This window comes from Eurosta solidaginis, chromosome 3 (assembly GCF_040869045.1).
Source record: "Eurosta solidaginis isolate ZX-2024a chromosome 3, ASM4086904v1, whole genome shotgun sequence".
NCBI classification, from domain to species: Eukaryota; Metazoa; Arthropoda; class Insecta; order Diptera; family Tephritidae; genus Eurosta; species Eurosta solidaginis.
In genome coordinates this window covers 241437589-241460439 of record NC_090321.1, presented here as the reverse complement: position 1 = coordinate 241460439, position 22851 = coordinate 241437589, and the positions used below count along the sequence as shown (strand labels likewise).

The 22851-nt window shown below is 36.0% G+C and overlaps 1 protein-coding gene and 1 pseudogene across 13 annotated transcripts in view; one reads left to right on the top strand and one right to left on the bottom strand.

Moving 5' to 3' along the window:
* The window catches only part of Src42A (Tyrosine-protein kinase Src42A), a 261953-nt gene that overhangs the window by 222239 nt on the left and 16863 nt on the right, over positions 1-22851 (top strand). The gene's annotated exons all lie outside the window — the stretch shown is intronic.
* Positions 12183-21747, bottom strand: LOC137243671 (tigger transposable element-derived protein 6-like; annotated as a pseudogene).

Sequence of the window (22851 nt, the reverse complement as noted above, 5' to 3'; positions counted from 1 at the left end):
GTCGTTGAAGATATCATGATGAAATTTGGCAGGAACGTTACTACTATTACTATATATGTGCTAAATAAAAATTAGCAAAATTGGATGAAGAACACGCCCACTTTTTAAAAAAAAATTTTTTTTAATTCAAATTTTAACAAAAAATTTAATATCTTTACTGTATATAAGTAAATTAAGTCAAAATTCAACTCCAGTAATGACATGATGCAACAAAATACAAAAATAAAAGAAAATTTCAAAATGGGTGTGGCTCCGCCCATTTTCATTTAGTTTGTCTAGAATACTTTTAATGTCATAAGTCGAACAAAAATTTACCAATCCTTCTCAAATTTGGTAGGAGCATAGATTCTGTGACGGTAACTGTTCTCTGTGAAAATGGGCGAAATCGGTGGAAGCAACGCCCAGTTTTTATACACAGTCCACCGTCTGTCCTTCCGCTCGGCCGTTAACACAATAACTTGAGCAAAAACCGATATATCTTTACTAAACTTAGCCCACGTACTTATCTGAACTCACTTTATCTTGGTATAAAAAATGGCCGAAATCCGACCATAACCACGCCCACTTTATCGATATCGAAAATTACGAAAAATGAAAAAATGCCATAATTCTATACCAACTACGAAAAAAGGGATAAAACATGGTAACTGGATTGGTTAATTGACGCAAAATATAACTTTGGAAAAAACTTTGTAAAATGTGTGTGACAACTACCATATTATGTAGAAGAAAATGAAAAAGTTCTACAAGGCGAAATCAACAGCCCTTGGAATCTTGGCAGGAATACTGTTAGTGGTATTGCATATATAAATAAATTAGCAGTACCCGACAGATGATTTTCTGGATCACCTGGTCCACATTTTGGTCGATATCGCGAGAACGCCTTCACATATACATCTAAGGGCCACTCGCTTTTAAAACCCTCATTAATACTTTTTATTTGATATCCATATCGTACAAACACATTCTAGAGTCACCCTGGCCCACCCTAATGGCGATATCTCGAAAAGGCGTCCACCTATAGACCTAATGCCCACTCCCTCTTAAAATGCTCAGTAACACCTTTCGTTTGATACCCATATCGTACAAACATTCTAGAGTCACCCCTGGCCCACCCTAATGGCGATATCTCGAAAAGGCGTCCACCTATATACCTAATGTCCACTCCCTCTTAAAATGCTCAGTAACACCTTTCGTTTGATACCCATATCGTACAAACATTCTAGAGTCACCCCTGGCCCACCCTAATGGCGATATCTCGAAAAGGCGTCCACCTATAGACCTAATGCCCACTCCCTCTTAAAATGCTCAGTAACACCTTTCGTTTGATACCCATATCGTACAAACATTCTAGAGTCACCCCTGGCCCACCCTAATGGCGATATCTCGAAAAGGCGTCCACCTATAGACCTAATGCCCACTCCCTCCTAAAATGCTCAGTAACACCTTTCGTTTGATACCCATATCGTACAAACATTCTAGAGTCACCCGTGGTCCACCTTTATGGCGATATCTCGAAAAGGCGTCCACCTATAGAACTAAGGATTACTCCCTTTTAAAATACTCATTACCACCTTTCATTTGATACCCATATCGTACAAACACATTCTAGAGTCACCCTGGCCCACCCTAATGGCGATATCTCGAAAAGGCGTCCACCTATAGACCTAATGCCCACTCCCTCTTAAAATGCTCAGTAACACCTTTCGTTTGATACCCATATCGTACAAACATTCTAGAGTCACCCCTGGCCCACCCTAATGGCGATATCTCGAAAAGGCGTCCACCTATAGACCTAATGCCCACTCCCTATTAAAATGCTCAGTAACACCTTTCGTTTGATACCCATATCGTACAAACATTCTAGAGTCACCCTTGGTCCACCTTTATGGCGATATCTCGAAAAGGCGTCCACCTATAGAACTAAGGATTACTCCCTTTTAAAATACTCATTACCACCTTTCATTTGATACCCATATCGTACAAACACATTCTAGAGTCACCCTGGCCCACCCTAATGGCGATATCTCGAAAAGGCGTCCACCTATAGACCTAATGCCCACTCCCTCTTAAAATGCTCAGTAACACCTTTCGTTTGATACCCATATCGTACAAACATTCTAGAGTCACCCCTGGCCCACCCTAATGGCGATATCTCGAAAAGGCGTCCACCTATAGACCTAATGCCCACTCCCTATTAAAATGCTCAGTAACACCTTTCGTTTGATACCCATATCGTACAAACATTCTAGAGTCACCCTTGGTCCACCTTTATGGCGATATCTCGAAAAGGCGTCCACCTATAGAACTAAGGATTACTCCCTTTTAAAATACTCATTACCACCTTTCATTTGATACCCATATCGTACAAACACATTCTAGAGTCACCCTGGCCCACCCTAATGGCGATATCTCGAAAAGGCGTCCACCTATAGACCTAATGCCCACTCCCTCTTAAAATGCTCAGTAACACCTTTCGTTTGATACCCATATCGTACAAACATTCTAGAGTCACCCCTGGCCCACCCTAATGGCGATATCTCGAAAAGGCGTCCACCTATAGATCTAATGCCCACTCCCTCTTAAAATGCTCAGTAACACCTTTCGTTTGATACCCATATCGTACAAACATTCTAGAGTCACCCCTGGCCCACACTAATGGCGATATCTCGAAAAGGCGTCCACCTATAGACCTAATGCCCACTCCCTCTTAAAATGCTCAGTAACACCTTTCGTTTGATACCCATATCGTACAAACACATTCTAGAGTCACCCCTGGCCCACCCTAATGGCGATATCTCGAAAAGGCGTCCACCTATAGACCTAATGCCCACTCCCTCTTAAAATGCTCAGTAACACCTTTCGTTTGATACCCATATCGTACAAACACATTCTAGAGTCACCCCTGGCCCACCCTAATGACGATATCTCGAAAAGGCGTCCACCTATAGACCTCATGCCCACTCCATCTTAAAATGCTCAGTAGCACCTTTCGTTTGATACCCATATCGTACAAACATTCTAGAGTCACCCTTGGTCCACCTTTATGGCGATATCTCGAAAAGGCGTCCACCTATAGAACTAAGGATTACTCCCTTTTAAAATACTCATTACCATCTTTCATTTGATACCCATATCATACAAACACATTCTAGAGTCACCCCTGGCCCACCCTAATGGCAACGTTTCGAAAAGGCGTCCACCTATAGACCTAATGCCCACTCCCTCTTAAAATGCTCAGTAACACCTTTCATTTGATTCCCATATCGTACAACTAGAGACACCCCTGGTCCACCTTTATGGCGATATCTCGAAACGGCGTCCACCTATGGAACTAAGGATCACTCCTTTTCAAAATACTCATTAACAGCTTTCATTTGATACCCATATCGTACAAACACATTCTAGAGTCACCCTGGCCCACCCTAATGGCGATATCTCGAAAAGGCGTCCACCTATATACCTAATGTCCACTCCCTCTTAAAATGCTCAGTAACACCTTTCGTTTGATACCCATATCGTACAAACATTCTAGAGTCACCCCTGGCCCACCCTAATGGCGATATCTCGAAAAGGCGTCCACCTATAGACCTAATGCCCACTCCCTCTTAAAATGCTCAGTAACACCTTTCGTTTGATACCCATATCGTACAAACACATTCTAGAGTCAGCCCTGGTCCACCTTTATGGCGATATCCCTAAATGGCGTCCATCCATAGAACTATGGCCTACTCTCTCTTAAAATGCTCTTTAATACCTTCCATTTGATACACATGTCATACAACCACATTCCAGGGTTATCCTAGGTTCATTTTCCTACATGGTGATTTTCCTTATTTTGTCTCCATAGCTCTCAACTGAGTATTTAATGTTCGGTTACACCCGAACTTAGCCTTCCTTACTTGTTTTGACTTAACATAGCATGCTACGGCAAACATCTAACCACAAATCAATCAACTGGCGACGATAGCCAACTAAAATGTCTGTCTTTACTTTAAAATTGCCACTTGAAGCACTTGCGCATGCGCCACGCTTATGCAGTACATATGTGTATGTGTGAATGTCTACACTACTACACGTTTGTAAACGGATATTAATAGGATGATGTGAGATTGATATGATTGGATTATTATTTTCATTTCACATACCCTCATCAACGTCGTCTACTAAATGGATATTGCTGCTAAAGCAATGTGTATTGTTAGCACATTTTTTTCTCGAGTACTTTTTATTGATATTTTGAATAGCTGCTACGTGTAACTTCTTTTACCAAAGTTTGTGTTTCATATTTAAATTAAACATAATTAGCCTAAATATACGACGCCTTTTGTTGAGCAAACTATAAAAAAAGGCTTTCACTTCCTATTAGAGCTGACGACTTCTCGAGCTTTAATACTTTGTTATGAAAATGAATAAAAAGAAAATTGTTGAATCTCGAAATACACGTAAGGCTCACGAGCTCCTAAATATTCAATTTAATCGCTGCATTGACAGAGGTACATATATGTAGCTTACGATTTTGAATTAAACAAGTAAGGAAGGCTAATTTCGGGTATAACCGAACATTACATACTCAGCTGCCGAATTACAGCTTGCAAAACTTTTCAATTACGTTCTTTTAAAAGTGGGCGGTGCCACGAACATTGTCCAAAATTTTAACAATTTTCTATTCTGCGTCATAGTCAACCCACCTACCAAGTTTCATCGCTTTATCCGTCTTTGGTAATGAATTGTCGCACTTTTTCGGTTTTTCGAAATTTTCGATATGTGAGCGTGGTTATATTCCGATTACGTTCATTTTAAATAGCGATCTGAGATGAGTGCCCAGGAACTTACATACCAAATTTCATTAAGATACCTCAAAATTTACTCAAGTTATCGTGTTTACGGGCATGGCTAAATGAATTTCTTTTTTCGTCCAGATCATCTAATATATAAAATTCTTCTGTCACGGTTTCAGAGGCTAAACTCCTCCGAAACGGCTGAACCGATTCCCATGAAATTTTGTGAGCATATTGGGTAGGTCTGAGAATCGGCCAACGTCTACCTTTTTTTTCGCTACGTGTCTAGGATCTTGAGATCAAAACGTGGACCCGGGTACCCCTAGAATGTGTTTATACAATATGGATACCAAATGAAAACTGTTGATGAGTGCTATAGTACAGGATAATGTTCATACTCCTGGGATGCTAGGGTCTCGAGAATTTGCCTATATTAGTATTTACGATGCTTTTTTCCGGGAAGTATACCAGAGACGGACTGGAACTGGGACTGAGGCTTGGAGTGGGACTGGAATAAAATACATACCACCCTCTGGGACTGGCAATAAGAAATGAAGAAGAAGGAGAAAAACTTGAGAGAAGAGAAAAGAGAGAAGGAGACTGAGAAAGAGATAGAATGAGACGAAGATGGAGATGAAGCGAAAAAGACGGGGGGAGGAGTGAAAAAGTGTTAGGAAAAAGTGTAGAGTGGTAGGGCAGAGTTAGATGGAAAAAGCTTATTAAAATGTATGCAGATAGGCCAAATTTAGGGCAGAACGTCTGCCGGGTCTGCTATTTTTATATAAAAGCCTATATCTATTTCGATTAGTTTATGCCGTTACGGGGTACCGTTATGCGAACAAAATTAATATACTCTGTGAGCTCTGCTCCGCTGAGTATAAAAAAAAAGTTTTGTTTTTGCGTTTCCCAACAAATTACAATGCAATGGGCGATTTACGAAACATTTAAAAATTCGAAAGAATTTTATGAAAATTTCGAATTTTTTATTTGAATCTCTATGAATTTTTTGGAGCATGCAGTTTTTTGCTGAATCATATTTAGTCTGGCAAAGCGCAAGTTATAGGTGTCTAAAAATTCGCGTTCAATTTTGACAATTTTTGTTCCGAGTGGTGTTAAGGATTTTACCCCATACAATGTGTAAACACTTTTTTTTTCTATGGAAACAAATCTGAAACACCCTTCGGAATATTTATTTTTTTCTCAAATTAGTGTAAATTATGAGAGAACTATAACATTTGTGTTGTTCGACTCAAATCAAATTCTTAAACTTTCAAATTTTTTCGAAACCGTTGTTGAGATATTTTTGCTTAGTTTTAGTTACAAAATTCATAGAAGTTTTTTCTTAAAATATCAAAAATTATAAAAAACGAATTTAATTGAGGAAATTTAAAAAAAGTTGGCACATCAATTTTTTTCTTCGCTGCTGTTAGTGCATTAAATAATTACATATTTTGTTGTGAAAAAAAAAATAATAATAATAAGAATAATAAATTGAAACGTGGGTTGACATTTAGCATAGTACATAACTTAATACCAAACGCGTGAAAAATTTACATATTTATTGAAAAACAAGTAAGGAAGGTTAAGTTCGGGTGTAACCGAACATTACATACTCAGTTGAGAGCTATGGTGACAACATAAGGGAAAATAACCATGTAGGAAAATGAACCGAGGGTAACCCTGGAATTTCTTTGTATGACATGGGTATCAAATGGAAGGTATTAAAGAGCATTTTATGAGGGAGTGGGCCATAGTTCTATAGGTGGACGCCTTTTCGAGATATCGCCATAAAGGTGGACCAGGGGTGAACCTAGAATTTGTTTGTACGATATGGGTATCAAATTAAAGGTGTTAATGAGTCTTTTTAAAAGGGAGTGGCCTTAGTTCTATAGGTGGTCGCTTTTTCGAGATATCGCCATAAAGGTGGACCAGGGGTGACTCTAGAATTTGTTTGTACGATATGGGTATCAAATTAAAGGTATTCATGAGGGTTTTAAAAAGGAGTGGTGGTAGTTGTATATGTGAAGGCGTTTTCCAGACACGACCAAAATGTGGACCAGGGTGACCCAGAACACCATCTGTTGGACACCGCTAATTTGTTTATATATGTAATACCACGAACAGTATTCCTGCCAAGATTCCAAGTGCTTTTGATTTCGCCCTGCAGAACTTTTTCATTTTCTTCTACTTAATATGGTAGGTGTCACAACCGCTTTACAAAGTTTTTTCTAAAGTTATATTTCGCGTCAATAAACCAATCCAATTACCATGTTTCATCCCTTTTTTCGTATTTGGTATAGAATTATGGCATTTTTTTCATTTTTCGTAATTTTCGATATCGAAAAAGTGGGCGTGGTCATAGTCGGATTTCGTTCATTCACTTTATGTGCGTTCAGATAAGTACGTGTACTAAGTTCAGTAAAGATATGTCGATTTTTGCTCTAGTTATCGTGTTAAAGGCCATGCGGAAGGACAGACGGACGACTGTGTATAAAAACTGGGCGTGGCGTCAACCGATTTTGCTAATTTGTTATTAAGCATACATATAGTAATAGGAGTAACGTTCCTGCCAATTTTGATCATGATATCTTCAACGAATGCCAAATTAGAGCTTGCAAAAGTTTTAAATTACCTTCTTTTAAAAGTGGGCGGTGCCACGCCCATTGTCCAAAATTTTACCAATTTTCTATTCTGCGTCATAAGTTCAACTCACCTACCAAGTTTAATCGCTTTATGCCTCTTTGGTAATGAATTATCGCACTTTTTCGGTTTTTCCAAATTTTCGATATCGAAAAAGTGGGCGTGGTTATAGTCCGATATCGTTCATTTTAAATAGCGATCTGAGATGAGTGTTCAGAAACCTACATACCAAATTTCATCAAGATACCTCAAAATTTACTCAAGTTATCGTGTTAACGGACGGACGGACGGACGGACATGGCTCAATCAAATTTTTTTCGATCCTTCTGATTTTGATATATGGAAGTCTATATCTATCTCAATTCCTTTATACCTGTACAACCAAGCGTTATCCAATCAAAGTTAATATACTCTGTGAGCTCTGCTCAACTGAGTATAAAAATTTAACTGAAGGGGCATTAAAGAACCAAAGGAGAGTGAACCTACAAACTGCTAAATATGCAGATATGTAGATATACATTCGTGCATACTTACAATCATATGCACATACATCATACTCATATAGGGCGCATGCACAAGTATGTTAGTAAGATCATAGGATTATGATTCTAAGTTGCTACGATGTACAGTATTACTTACACAAGCAAAATAGGTCGCACCAACGTTGAAGTGATATGTTTCAGGTCCAGTTGAAAACATTGTCGCGGAACAAAAGAAAAATGTATGTAGATATTGCAAGCGTTGCACTACTAAGTAAAACAATTAAGGCAGTCTAAGTTCGGGTGAAACCGAACATTACATACCCAGCTGTACACTTGAAATGCTGTCGTTGTTTGTTTTGTGTGCTTAATAGTGTTACAAGGTTGCGCAATAATACATATACATATGGTTCTATTCTGAACTAATTGTTCTTCGAGTTATGGCTCCCGAAACATAGAAAATTTCTTAGTTATAAAAGGGCGGTCCACGCCCATTTTTTAAAATTTGAAGTTTTTCCTATTTATTGTTATACATCCACTCGGGAAATGAAATACCATTGATATAAAGCTCTTTTTTGCAAAGAAATAGCTTATTTTATTCGCCCACGACCCTTTTAAAAATCTTTTATATAAAAGTGGGTGTGGTTCTTAACCGATTTCGTTAATTTTTCTTCAAAGCAATCTTTATAGTAAAGACAACCTCTCTGACGAATTTTGTTACGGTAGGTTTAACGAATTTTGATTTATGATTAATAATATTTGTAAAATTGATTTTGTCACAAGTGGGCGGTGCCAGGCCCATTTAAAAAATTTTTTTCAAATTTTATCAAGAATCTCAATATCAGTCCACATGTCAAATTTCAACATTCTAGGTGTATTATTTACTAAATACTCAAGTTTTTTGTGTTTTCCAAAATGTTATACAGTAGAATCGCAAAAAAGTTAACGAAAATGTCCCAAAGGTGTTTTACTTTTCCGAAATATTAACTTTTCCAAGCCTTTTTTCAAATTTGAAAAAATACAGTTATAAACATAGTTTTTGGGATATAACACATTGAATTTAATTAAATGACTTGGAATTAATCATTACAGAGAATAAACTTATATTTAATTTGTACTGGCTGATTTCAAGTTCAGAGAACATACAATGTAAATATCGATGTGCCCTACGAAATGTAACACTTTCAAATTTTTTTACAAAGAAGTCCTATGAATATTATGAATTGTGTTATCTGAAGTATCGCTTGAGAGGATTTCCCCCACAAACTTTGAGGTGGCGAATACCTTGTCGTTTTTTTAAATTAGCTAGCCATCCATCACTTGCATTAAAGTTTTGTCCAGAGTACGTTCTGGCAAATTCGAGCTTAGCTCTTGAATTTAAAATTGGACCACTCATTGCACAATTGCGCTGTCTTTGGTTCAAGAACCATTTGTAAAACCTTGCCTCATGAACGGGAAATTCCGATTTACGTAGAGTTTTCTTGGTTACTACTTCGAGTGTGTTTGCCACTGCCTCCTAAATTCCATGACGTTTTTTATTTATTTTGAGATAGCCGCTACAGATACATTGTAATCCAACGCCAATCGATTTTTGGGAATACCTTCATACATTTTTCCTAAAATGTCGGCTTTATGATTGATTAATTATACCTTTCATGAACATGAAATGGTATATTAACTTTGGTCCGATGTTTGTAACGCTGAGAAATATAGAAGATAGACTCACCATTAAGTATACCGAATTGATCAGGGCGACGAACTGAGTTGATATAGCCATGTCCGTCTGTCCGTCCGTCTGTCTGTTTGAACGCAAACTAGTCCCTCAAATTTTGAGATATCTCAATGAAATTTGGCACAAGGATGTATTTTGTATTATATTAGACATTTGTCGGATCCGGTAGGATCGGACCACTATAACATATATCTCCCATACAACCGATCGTTCAGATAAGACGATTTTGGTCATTCCTGCCGCAATTTAGAAAGTATAAACGTGAAACCCGGTGATATATATTCTAATACATCATAGAAGATTTTCTGAAAAAATCACTTTGATCGGAGCTATATATAGTATATATCCCATACAACCGATCGTTCAGATAGAAAGATTTTTGGCAATTTCTCCCTTAGTTTCCAATATAAAAACGTGAAACTTCGTGATATATGTATATTCTAATATGTCATAGAAGATTTCCTGTAAAAATCATTTCGATTGGAGCTATATATAATATATATCCCATACACCCGATCGTTCAGATAAGGGGGTTTTTTGCCATTTTTTATTTTATATTTATCTTAAAAACCATTTAGGTATGTACATGTGTTCACTATATATTTCTTATCTTATACATCCGATTATTTGGAGATTATGAACGGGATAAGATTATTGTTCAGCCCCATTCATGAAAGGTACAGCCGAAGACATTCCCGTCCTTACTTGTTTTTTTTCTGTTTTTCCCCCATTTTTTTAACACAAAATTTACCCAACTCACAAGTTTAAATGCTCATGACTAATTACATTTGCGCCTCGCAACACCAACAATAATTTTTCCACAGAAATTCGGGGAATACACAGAAATAGGGGAGTACCCGCACTTGTTTTAATTGCAAAACAAACGGTTGGATTTGAGAAAATTTATGAGCTTATAAAAGTTAACCAATACCAATAGTTAAATATTTAGAGCGGGACGTGGACGCTAAAGCTCGGTCAACTTAGCCGAGCGATTAACTTTCTCGCGAGTTAACTTTTTCGCGATTCTACTGTATATATAAAAAATGGTTATCATCCGATTTCGCTCATTTTCAATACCAATCTATTCTGGGTCCAGATAAGCTCGTGTACCAAATTTGGTGAAGATGTATGAATATTTACTCAAGTTGTCGTGTTAAAGGACAGACGGGCGGACGGACATGGCTCAATCAAATTTTTTTTCGATACTGACGATTTTAATATATGGAAGTGTATATCTATCTCGATTCCTTTATACCTGTACAACCAACTTGATTCCTTTCTTATATCAGCCAAATTGTTTAAACAAAAGTAAAATTTTTATCAAAAAATGCGTATGTGTGTTTGTTCGCTGGAACTGTCCGCGCTAATTGCTTTTGAGTGAGGCTTGATGCGACACATTCATACGTACATATATAGCATTCGCTGCGTTATTTAACTCCGAGCGTAAGTTTATAGGTATGCATGGATGTACATCACTACATAGTATAAAACAAAGTCGCTTTTTCTGTCCCTATGTCCCTTTGAATGCTTAACCCTTTAAAAATACGCAATGGATTTTGATGCGCTTGTTTTTTAATAGATAAAGAGTGATTAAAGAGGAAGTAACGGATGAACATATTTGGCTGAAAATTGGTGGGGGGTGGTAGCTTAGAACCAGGAGACAGACATAGGCTAATTTTTATCCCGTTCTGGATAGGGTCTTGAGATCAAAACGTAGAGCTGGGTAATCCTGGGATATGTTTATACAATATGGGTATCGAATGTAAGCTGTTTATGAGTAATTTGATACGGGGTATTTTTCGTACCCGCGCGTAACTAGGGTCTCGAGATATAAACGAAAATGATAACGCGGGTACCTACCCCTAGAATGTGTTTATGGAATATGGATAACGATTCATTCGCTGTTGATGGGTGCTTTAGTACAGGGTAGTTTTCATACCTATTGGTGACTAGGGTCTCGAGATTGAGGCCAAAACGTGGACCCGGGTACCCCTAGAAAATGTTTATACAATATGGATAACAAATGAAAGCTGTTGATGAGTGCTTTAGTACAGGGTAGTTTTCAATCTATTCTGGGTCCAGATAAGCTCGTGTACCAAGTTTGGTGAAGATATCTCAATATTTACTCAAGTTATCGCGTTAACGGACAGACGGACGGACGGACATGGATCAATCAAATTGTTTTTCGATACTGATGATTTTAATATATGGAAGTGTATATCTATCTCGATTCCTTTATACCTGTACAACCAACCGTTATCCAATCAAAGTTATAATACCCTGTGTACAATTAGAGCTGGGTATACAAATTTTCATACTCACTATTTTCGTAGAGCGGAGGATGATGGGCGGTAGCAGGCGATTGAACACATTTTTTATAATTTAGCAAGGAAATAAAAGAATGTGCCGCAAGGGTTGACTGAAGACGTTTTTTTTTTTTAAGTGTAAATAGAGTGCTGTTGGCGCCAGCTTTCAAATATTTTTGGCGTCTTTGAGACTTATGTAGCTGCAGTGTTTTGAAGTATCAAATGCGCTACTAAAGGTATTCATTCACATGGCTTGACTAGCATGTGAAAAAAAAGAATGAAAATGAAGCAAGAGTAAAACAGGAAATCCGTAGAAAAACGAAAAGTTCATGCAAAGAGCAAAAAAAAAAATGGAAAAAGAAAAGACAAGAAGTGGTTGGCATTTGAGGCGGACAGTAAAGACACGCCTCCATTGAATTTTGCTTAATAAGTTAGTAAAAAGTTTATGAAGATTTTTCTTACATCTTCTGTGTTTTTGCTTAGATTTACTTTGCAACTTTTTATATCGGCTTAAACTACATATTCACAGAATGTGTGTGCCCTTGTCGCTGTTAAACTGAAGAGGGCGTGAGAGATTATCTACAATACAAAGTTGCAAATATTGGTGCAATGAAGATTTGTATAAAACATATGACGCACACATGTTAATATACAGTCGTTGGAACAAAAATAAAGTACCCTGCTGTACTCCACATGTTTTTAGCCTTTCAACTCTATTTTTTTTATAGATTATCTATAGCTTTAGCATATGAAGTCTCTTGTCGAAAAGAAATTAAATCCACGAAATAGAAACGAAAATCACCTTAACTTTTCCTCACGTACATAATTCTACGCATTGTAACTGGAGTTATGTATTTTATATTCTGATATGCTGCATTTGATATATTATGTTATGTTATGCGTTATCAGGCTATGTTGTGTTTTGTTTTGTAATGCTATTTCATCATTATATCATATGTGGCTTTCTAATGTAATACGTTGTGTTTTTATGTGTTTGAAAATTCTGTTGTATGATGTTTAGTTATGATAAATTAAGTCGTCTAATGTTCTGTTATGTTATTTTATGTCATGCCTTTTTCTATTTTATGTTATTTTATGTTCTACTATTATATGTTGAACAATTTTTAATATTGTGACACTAAGTGATACTCACATCACTAATCTGATGCTAAGTAAATGAAGCACACATATGTACGTCCACGCAGCGGAGAGAGATGCACAAACACATGCATATATCTTATCTGGGATGCTCTCAAAAGTAGGCAATTATCTGTGGAAGTATCACTCACATATACACGGGCATATGAGAAGCTATAACGTGCATCTGTAGTATTGTTATAGCTGGTAGCAAATCCTAGAAATAGAAGCGTATAGAAATATGTCAACGAGGAAACCAAAAAGTATAAAAACCGCAGCAGCTGAGGCACGACGAATTGAGTTTGATTTAAGCACACTATCTGTCGAGAAGTAGTAGTATTGTGAAGTACTTGAATAAAGGCCATTTTGCATTATTGAGTAGTGGAGTTATTTATTCAACAGTTTAGTGATTCGAACGTTAGTAGAAGGTTGCAAATAAGAGGAATTTCCCAAAATTCGTTACAATATTTTTTATATTTTGGGTAGTGTTTTGTTATGGTTATATCCCAATTTAGTTTTGTTTCCTTTACATGTATATACATGTGCACTTAAACTTTTTATGGACCGCTAAGTGCATAACTTTATCTACACTTATGAAATGTTTGCGCCAAAAAAATAGTACTGCTAAATTTCGGTATGCATTATACTCAGTTGCAACTGAAATGTGTCTCTCCGTTTTATGTCTAAACTATTCTCCACTTCTATGACCGAAAAGTGTGTATGTCCACGATTCATCGCGACCGATTCAGCTGTTGGTTATACACTATGACCAACAGAGGTGGGTGTCTCCGCTATTAAGCACAACTCTTTTTGTAGTGAGTTATTTAAACACTGCCTCGAGTCCTCAAAAAATTCCGCTAGATGGGTCTCCTAATATTATCAAATTTTGTTCCCCCGCAAACGCAGTTTTGTTTCGCGTTGTTTATATTACCTTGTGTGATGTTTTGTTACGTAATGCCATGTTGGATTATGCTGTGGAACGGAACGGCATTGATCGAGATTTGTAAGTCTCACTACAAGACTTTTGTAGGTTACGACTGCATTTTTTTCAGGTGCTACACACCAAAACCCAGCATCCCACGGCCAGAACCATTTCCGTACCGCGTTTACCTCAACTACTTCAAAGAAAATGGGCGCTATAGCTACGCGTTTAGCATAACAATGTGTAAGGAAGAACGCCACATGGGCTCTACGGCTATTATTATGATAATGGGCCAGGCAAGCAGCATCCAATTGAGCCAGCTTAAATTCGGTCTCTCCATTTGGTTGTGGTTGTTGTTTTAACCCCCGTTTCCCCGGATTCAATCTGGGGAGCCATGGCACTTGCACGTGCTGATCCCACCCTGTTGAATCGGTGAGTTTCTTTAACTTTCAAGTGATTGCATCTGTTGGATGGGCGATGCACTGTTATAATGAGAAGATACTAGACGGACTGCCTCATGAATGATTTTTTGAACCTCTTGGTCTGTGGATTATAGTAGAATATTTCAAGTTCTCATTTGCTTTAAGCACATGTTTTACTCGGTAATCAAACCCGTGGTTCACTTTCCTGCAGTACTTCTGGTCCACTGCTGTTGTCGGTATGAAAACAATATCTCTACTCGCGTTTGACCCGATGTCGTAAATTCGTTTTCTTTCCCTAGCAAAGTGATATATTAGTATGGTTATTGCAGCAACCATGACAGCTTTTGCGGAAACCGTGCGGTTAGCTTAAGAAATTCTTGTCGTCCCTTTGCCTTGGATCGTGGGAGGGGAGAGAGAGCTCGGTACTTCGGCATATCTGTTGTTGCGGTACAAGAAAATCAGCCGGATTTGTACCCTTTCTTACTCTTTCCTTGTTTTCCTACATTTATCCCTCGTTCTATTTTATTATTCCTTCCTCCCCGATGTTTGCGTTCGAGTAAGGTTTATGTACTCTCACTGAATTTTTTTTTTTCAATTACGTTGTTTCAACTCAACCATGCCGCAGGGTATCTCTTTAGATTTACCGTAAAAAAACCGGCTCCAGTTAGAATTAGTGTCACTTTGAAGCGACCAAAGCGTTAATTTAAATCCGCCTTAGAAATATTGCTAAATTTGTATATGGCATGATTTCTTGCTCTTCCTCGAATGAAGCAGGGTTTCTTTAAAACATGAAAATTTATAAAAAAAACAAAATACATCAATGGGTGGGGTTTTTATTTTTATGTTCGCGCCTGTACATTTTAATTTTAACTTAAGCATTAACTACCGTCCGAGTCAGCTGAGCACATGCACATACAACTTGTGGTACTTGCCACTTGCAACATGCATTCACATAACATGTTTCATTGTATTTAAACGTGCTGTATATCGGGCAAAAGGAAGTTTTAAGCTCTTATAAGAACCACACTCACATACTTGAAACAAAAAAATGTATAAAAGTATGCATAAATTTGTAGATGCATGTGAAGACTATGAATGAGCTTGTTTGCTTTCGAGCTTGCTTACTTGTTATACCCAGCTGTACTTGTACACAGGGTATTTTAACATGGATTGAATAACGGTTGGTTGTACAGGTATAATGGAATCGAGATAAATGGAGACTTCCATATATCAAAATCATCAGAATCGAAAAAAACTTTGATTGAGCCATGTCCGTCCGTCCATCCGTTAACACGATAATTTGAGTAAATATAGAGATATATTCACCAAATTTGGTACACGAGCTTATCTGGACCCAGAAGAGATTGGTATTGAAAAGCGAAATCGGATGATAGTAACGCCCACTTTTTATATATATAACATTTTGGAAAACACAAAAAACCTGATTATTTAGTAAATAATACACCTAGAATGTTGAAATTTGACATGTGGACTGATATTGCGACTCTTGAAAAAAAATTGGAAAAATCTTTTAAAATGGGCGTGGCACCGCCCACTTGTGAAAAAATTTACTTTACAAATATTATTAATCATAAATCAAAAATTGTTAAACCTATCGTAACAAAATTCGGCAGGGAGATTGCCTTTACTATAAGGAATGCTTTGAAGAAAAATTAACGAAATCGGTTAAGGACCACGCCCACGCTTATATAAAAGAATATTAAAAGGGTCGTGGACGAATAAAATAAGCTATATCTTTTCAAAAAAGAGCTTTGTATCAATGGTATTTCATTTCCCAAGTGTATTTATAATAGTAAATAAGAAAAACTTCAAATTTTAAAAAATGGGCGTGGCACCGCCATTTTATGACTAAGCAATTTTCTATGTTTCGGGACCCATAACTCGAAACAAATTAACGATCGTAATAAAATTTAGTACACAAATTTTCCCTAAAGCAGGAAATGTTTTTAGAAAAAATGGACGAGATCGGTTGAAGACCACGCCCACTTTTATATAAAAGATTTTTAAAAGGGTCGTAGACGAAAATAATAAGTTATATCTTAGCGAAAAAGAGCTTTGTATCAATAGAATTTTACGTTCTAAGTTGATATATAACATTAAATTGGAAAACACAAAAATTTTTGAAAATGGGTGTGGCACCGCCCCTTTTATGACTAAGCAATTTTCTATGTTTTGGGAGCCATAACTCGAAGAAAAATTAACATATCGCAATGAAATTGTGTAAACATATTTTCCTTATAGCAGAAAATATTCCTAGTAAAAATGGACGGGATCGGTTAAAGACCACAGCAACTTAGATATAAAACAAGTTTAAAAGGGTCGTAGACTAGAATAGTAAGCTATAATTTAGCAAAAAATAGTTTTGAATCAATGATATTTCACTTATAAAGTTTTATTGTAAGAGGAAATGGGGAGACATTTTTTTTAAAAGTGCGGTGCCACGTGTTATGTAAAAAAGTAATTTATCTGAAATGAAATGTACAATTGAAGCTCACGCTGAGTATATAATGTTCGTTTACACCCGAACTTAAACAACTTTACTTGTTTTTATCTAAAGTTGGTTGGTATGTTTGCAAAAGAAAAGTGCAAATTAAAATGACAGGATGTTGGTTGGGCGCTGACGAACTAGCCATACATTGGGATGAATGCGTGCGAACTTCTAACTCTAATAAAAAAAAAAAAACATTGCAATGCCTTAAAGAAATACAGAATTGCACCCAGGAAAGTGCAACGGCAACAACAGCTGTAGCTGAATCATAAGGCAGAATATATTGCTCCAACGCTACTTAGCTTTAAGCCTACTCTTTAAAATTATTCCGACCAAAAGCTAATTAATGAATGCCTATGAATGTGGCAGGTTCTATGAGGCGTTTTCAAAGTATTTAAAATTCTCCTGAAAATTACACCTCAACGCGCTGTCTTGGCTGAACGTTTGGGAATGCCAAACGTTTTTGTATGGATGATTTTCTTAGTATTAAGCCTGTATGTTTCCTATTGACCGCAGAAACTGAATGAGTTTATAAATATACATATATTTTTTCATTAAAAATGCGATGTAACAATCAGAATGAATGTGGTAATTAAAAATTGTAGATCGCTAAAAGGTAGGTTAGGTTAGGTTGGGTGGTAGCTTCCCTGATAGGGGAAGCTCACTTGGACAACATGAAGGTCCGTTGTGATACCACATATAATAAACTAAAATAACGGTGATGTAGATATAACTACTTAGAGAATCGTTGGGTAGCAACGATAAAGTTCCGAATGATCCCGATCTCAACCTTGGATAGCTCCTCGGGAGATCCAAGTGAGTCGCGACCGAAATACTTTCGCCTAGTTCTGGCAAAAGCTGGGCAATCAAGCATAAAGTGATTTGGTGATTCCACCTCATCATCCTCCATACAGCTGCAGCAGGATGGATTTTCCAATATATTGAGACGTACCGCATGGATACCCATGGGACAGTGCCCTGTCAAAACCCCAATGACCATTGATAGGTGAGCCTTAGTGAACCCAATTATTTCAGCAGACCTCCTGCCATCCACTTTCGGGCAGAAAGATCTTGCTACCCTGCAAGGGGGGACACTACCCCCAACGTTTGCTGAGCTGACTCGAGGCCCAGCTATGGAAGAGCAATCCACAGGTGGCTAGCGGAATCCCGAAATCCCTACAGTCATCCTCATCCGGTTCAGTAGTACCGATTCGGGCTAAGAGATCCGCTTGACAGTTACCCGGAATATCACTATGGCCCGGGACCCAGATAATCTTAGTTGTAAAATAATTCGATGTAATCGCAAGTGAGGTCAGGCACTCCCAGACCACCCTCGATCGCACTGTAGTTGAGCTCAAGGCCTTTATAGCCACTTGGCTATCAGAGTAGATGTTAAATTCCACGGCATCCTTAATCGCAGCAACTTCCGCTTGGAATACACTGCAGTGATCAGCCAACCTAAACTTGCGGCTTACATTTAGCTCTTGACAAAAAGTATGGACGAAAGTTAACCGATATAGCGCAATCGATTTTTCGATAGGATTTGGGCTCAGTAAAACAAAGTTCCACTACGCATATTCAAAAAAATAGTTTTAGAGCCTGCGAAATTTCATATTGTTTTTTACTTTTTTCGACTTTGATTTTTAAGGTTTTTTTCATGACCTACTAAGAAAATGTTTATATGTATATACCCTGTCCGACCCAAAAATGTCCGCTGAAAACGTTGTCGATAACAGTTTTTTTAAGCGGACTTTTTTGGGTCGGACAGGGTATACATGAAAATTTTACAATCAAATGAAAATTTTTTTAGTAGGTCAAAATCAAAGTCGAAAAAAAGTGAAAAAAATTTAATTTCGCAGGTTCGGAAGTTATTTTTTTGAGTATGCGTAGTGGAACTTTGTTTTCCTGGGCCCAAATCCTATCGAAAAATCGATTGCGCAATATCGGTTAATAAATCGACCCAAGCAGCGAGCACGATAATGGTAGTGAATGAAATTCTGAAATTCGATAATTTTAGAAAAAACTGTCATCCTATTTGTAACTAAAACTATCCAAATTCGAAGATTTCGAACTTTTTAATTAGAGTTTTTTAGGTGTGTAGTTTTGCGGCCTTATCAATTTTGGTTCAAAAAAGTACAAGTAGGGGTCTCCGAAATTCGCATTGATTTTTTAAATTCTTTTTTTTTTCGAAGGGTCCTATATCTTTCTTTCCATACGAGGTAGAAAAGTTTAACCACAATTCGGAAAAAAGCAAAAGTCAATGTTAGACTTACATATAACTTATACTTTGGCCGACTAAAATTGATTGGGCTACAATACTGCATTTTTTTTAAATTAAAAAAAAAGTTAAGTAAAAATTTCGAAATTTTTGGAAAATGTTTTTGAGATTGGTTTGCATATTTTCAGTTATGAAATTCACAGTAGTTTTCTTAAAATATGTAAAATAAAATAAAAATTGTATGAATTACGCTGGGACTGTCCTCATTGCTTTTAAATGTATGAAAAAAGTTATTTTTGTTTTTTTTTTTTTATTTAAAGAACAGTGTATTAGTGCAATAAGATCGAAAAAATGATCTTTTATAGCACAAGCAATTTAAAATTTTTATTTTTGTTATTAAATGAATTAAAACAAAAATTTCTACTATGACATTTGATAAAAAGTGCCTCTGCTGTAAATACAGACAAATGTTTTGATGAGCTGAAGAAGGTCAGAATCAAATTTTGGCTTAGATTTTAAGTTAACACAATATGAATACAATAAAGGAAGGTACTCTTCAGTATACACACGCTTCAGTAGATTTTTTAGGTTTTTTTTTTTGTTGCGGAAAATGTTTCCATCTATCATGAAACTACCATTTTTTGAGCATAAAAAACCGAAATTATAACAGCTAAGTAAAACCTAACAAGTTCGTCGTTTTTTATTACTCATATGTTATTTTAACTTTATGAGTACGTATTTCCTTTTTAATGAGCTGTGCCAATAAATTAGCTAACCAATCCTAAACAACTTTCGTTTAACAGCTGCTCTGTACAATGATGTTTGTCAGAAGTGACATTTTTTTATACATTTTTATTACTTGCTTGCATATGTAGATTATCTATCTTTAATACTTTGGGATTATTAAAAAATAACATAAAATCTATGAACATAGAAAAACAATGATAACTAGTAAACTGAAACGTATGTACTTACATTTTTGATAAGTAATACTTAAATACAATTAGCAAGTCGTGACAAATATTTAAACAAACTTGCAGTGTGCTATCTTAAAATTTAATAAATAAATACCAATGTTCAGACAAGCACTTTTTTTCGTGCTGATAACAGTTGTGAGCGCTGTTATGAATGATAGATTAACACGAATTCGTAGAGCAAACTTAACGATACATCTTTTAAATACTTACAGTTACTGTCAGTAGAATGGCGTTGAAGCAATTTTTATTGAACTGTCTTGCACAGAAACATTTTTCTCATAAAAAATTGGCTCGGAAAGGAATATAGCCAGGGTATGGTGGTAGTAAGTTGGAAACCAAAGTGAGTTTAACATTGTTGAGAAACCGGAAAAAAAGAAAAAGTAATGTGATTTTGATTTTTATTTAATTCGAATTCGAAAATAAAAAAAAAAGTTTTAAAAATCGCATTTTGATATTTGCTTAATTTTCTTTTGCAAAAACTAAAAAAAAAACGAAAACAGTTAAAAAATTAGTGTTTAAAAAGCATGTTTTAAAAATTCAATTTCGTATTTCCAATTATTAAAATGTAGCATATAAGATGAAAAACGGTAAAAATAAGAAAAAAAAATAATTAAAACGTTTCTAAAAAATTAAAACTATAACACACTAAAAACTAAAAAAAAAACTAAAATTGCAATCAAATACAGTGAAATTCCTTATAACCGGGCACTCGCCGTCGCAGTGTTTTTGTCCGGCTATGGGAGATGTCCGCTTATAAGGGATGAAGTCACAAAATATATACCACACATATAAATTATATTGTACATAGTTTATGTAAGACATTTTTGGAAGTAACGAATATTTGCATACTTTAGTATTACATATAAATATATACATATATCGATTAAGTACATTGAACATTACACTCCTTATCTCCAGCCATGTTGGCACAGAACAAAATTGATAGTTTACCGCCCACGCATTTTTCGGATTTAAGAGCGAGGGTTTTGTCAGGTAAGGCACGAAAGAAAAATCCACTTTCATCTGCGTTGTAAATGTCTTGAGGCTTGTAACCGGTCAACAGAGATGGCAGTTTTGTCCTAAACTGTTCGACACCATCTTGGTTTACATCTGCAGCTTCACCAGATACGCATTTGAAAGCAACATTATTCCTTATTCGCCACTTGTTTAACTATCCATCTGAAGCATTAAAATTAGGTACACCCAGTTTGCCTGCAATTTCCATTGCCTTGCTTTCAAAATGGGACCAGAAATCGGAATGTTTTGACTTCTAGCCTTAGCAAGCCAATTAAAACACATCTTATCTATTTCAGAGCCACCTTCTTTAAGAAAACTTCGATTTGATGAAGATTAACTCCAGATTCCCATTTATAACGAATTTGTTCTTTATGTTTATTGATTTCAGCAGCTTGTGTTTTGCCAATATTGAACCTTTCAAAGCAAAAGAAACGTGTACCTACTACCACTAAATGTTTGGGCTCACTATACTTTACCTTTTTGTAACTCCACGTACTGATAATTTATCTTTTTCGAAAACATTAATAATTCCCATTTTTTCTTTAATAGAAAGTACCTTCTTTTTCGGCGCCATATTATTACGAACTTTGAACGCAACCATTCGCATGCAACTGACAACAAACTGACTGGAAAACTTCCCTTTATTTGAAACACACGGCTTGAATGTGTGCATACATGTTAAAAGGGGAATCACCTATTTCATTTTTATAATGAACAACAAAGCTTGCTTGTGATATTTTTGAATTTTGTCCGGTTATGAGAAATTTTTTTATGAAAATGCTTTGAAATACTTTGCCCGCGTCCGTTATTAGAGTGTCCGTTTATTAGGATGATATTTGTATGAAAAATGAATGAAAAATCTGTGTGCCCAAAACCTGTCCGGTTATAAGGACTGTCCGTAATGGGGAATTTCACTGTATATAGTTATCTTTTACAAAAACTGACACAATGTAGAAAGAAGAAAAAGAAATTGGTGTTCGAAAAATAATTTTTAAATTAAATTAGATTCGAAAATTAAACAAAAAAAAAAAACAGTAAAAGCATATCGGAATTTAAATATTAAAGAAAAGGGGGCGGAAAAGATGAAAAGAAGAAAAATAAAAAAGAAGCTCAAAAATGTTTCCAAAAAATATTAATAAAAAAAAATTCAAAAAATTGCATTCCCGTTTTAATTTTTTTTTTATTTTAAATTCGAATATTAAAGTTTCCTTAAATGTTGTGTTTCATTCATTACGCTTAGTACCACTTTTTAAAAAATTAAAAAAGAAAAAAAAATTTAAAATAAATGTGTTTTTCGTCATATACAGTTCTGACCCCAATCTATGCATGCAAGATTCAAAAAAAAAAAAAAAATTCCGATCATGTTCCATTGCCCACAGCTGTATACCAATATTACTGCTGTAAATTTTTAATGCCATTTACACACAATTGACATGGTCAATTAAAGTGTAATAAAGAAGTTTATCAATAAATTATCTATTTCTGCCACTTTTTGCCGTTGACATATTACATGTAATGCACTGTCTTACATATGTTGTACGTGCATATCTAATATCTCTTAGATATTGTTGTTGCTGTACAGTAAATATCTCTTAGATGCCTTACAGCGGCTGTAATGTAACTTTTTCATTAATTTTTTTCAGCTTATTGGCCCAACGCCAATCATGATATTCATAACTTATTTGATCAAAATTTTGTGCCAGTTGAATAT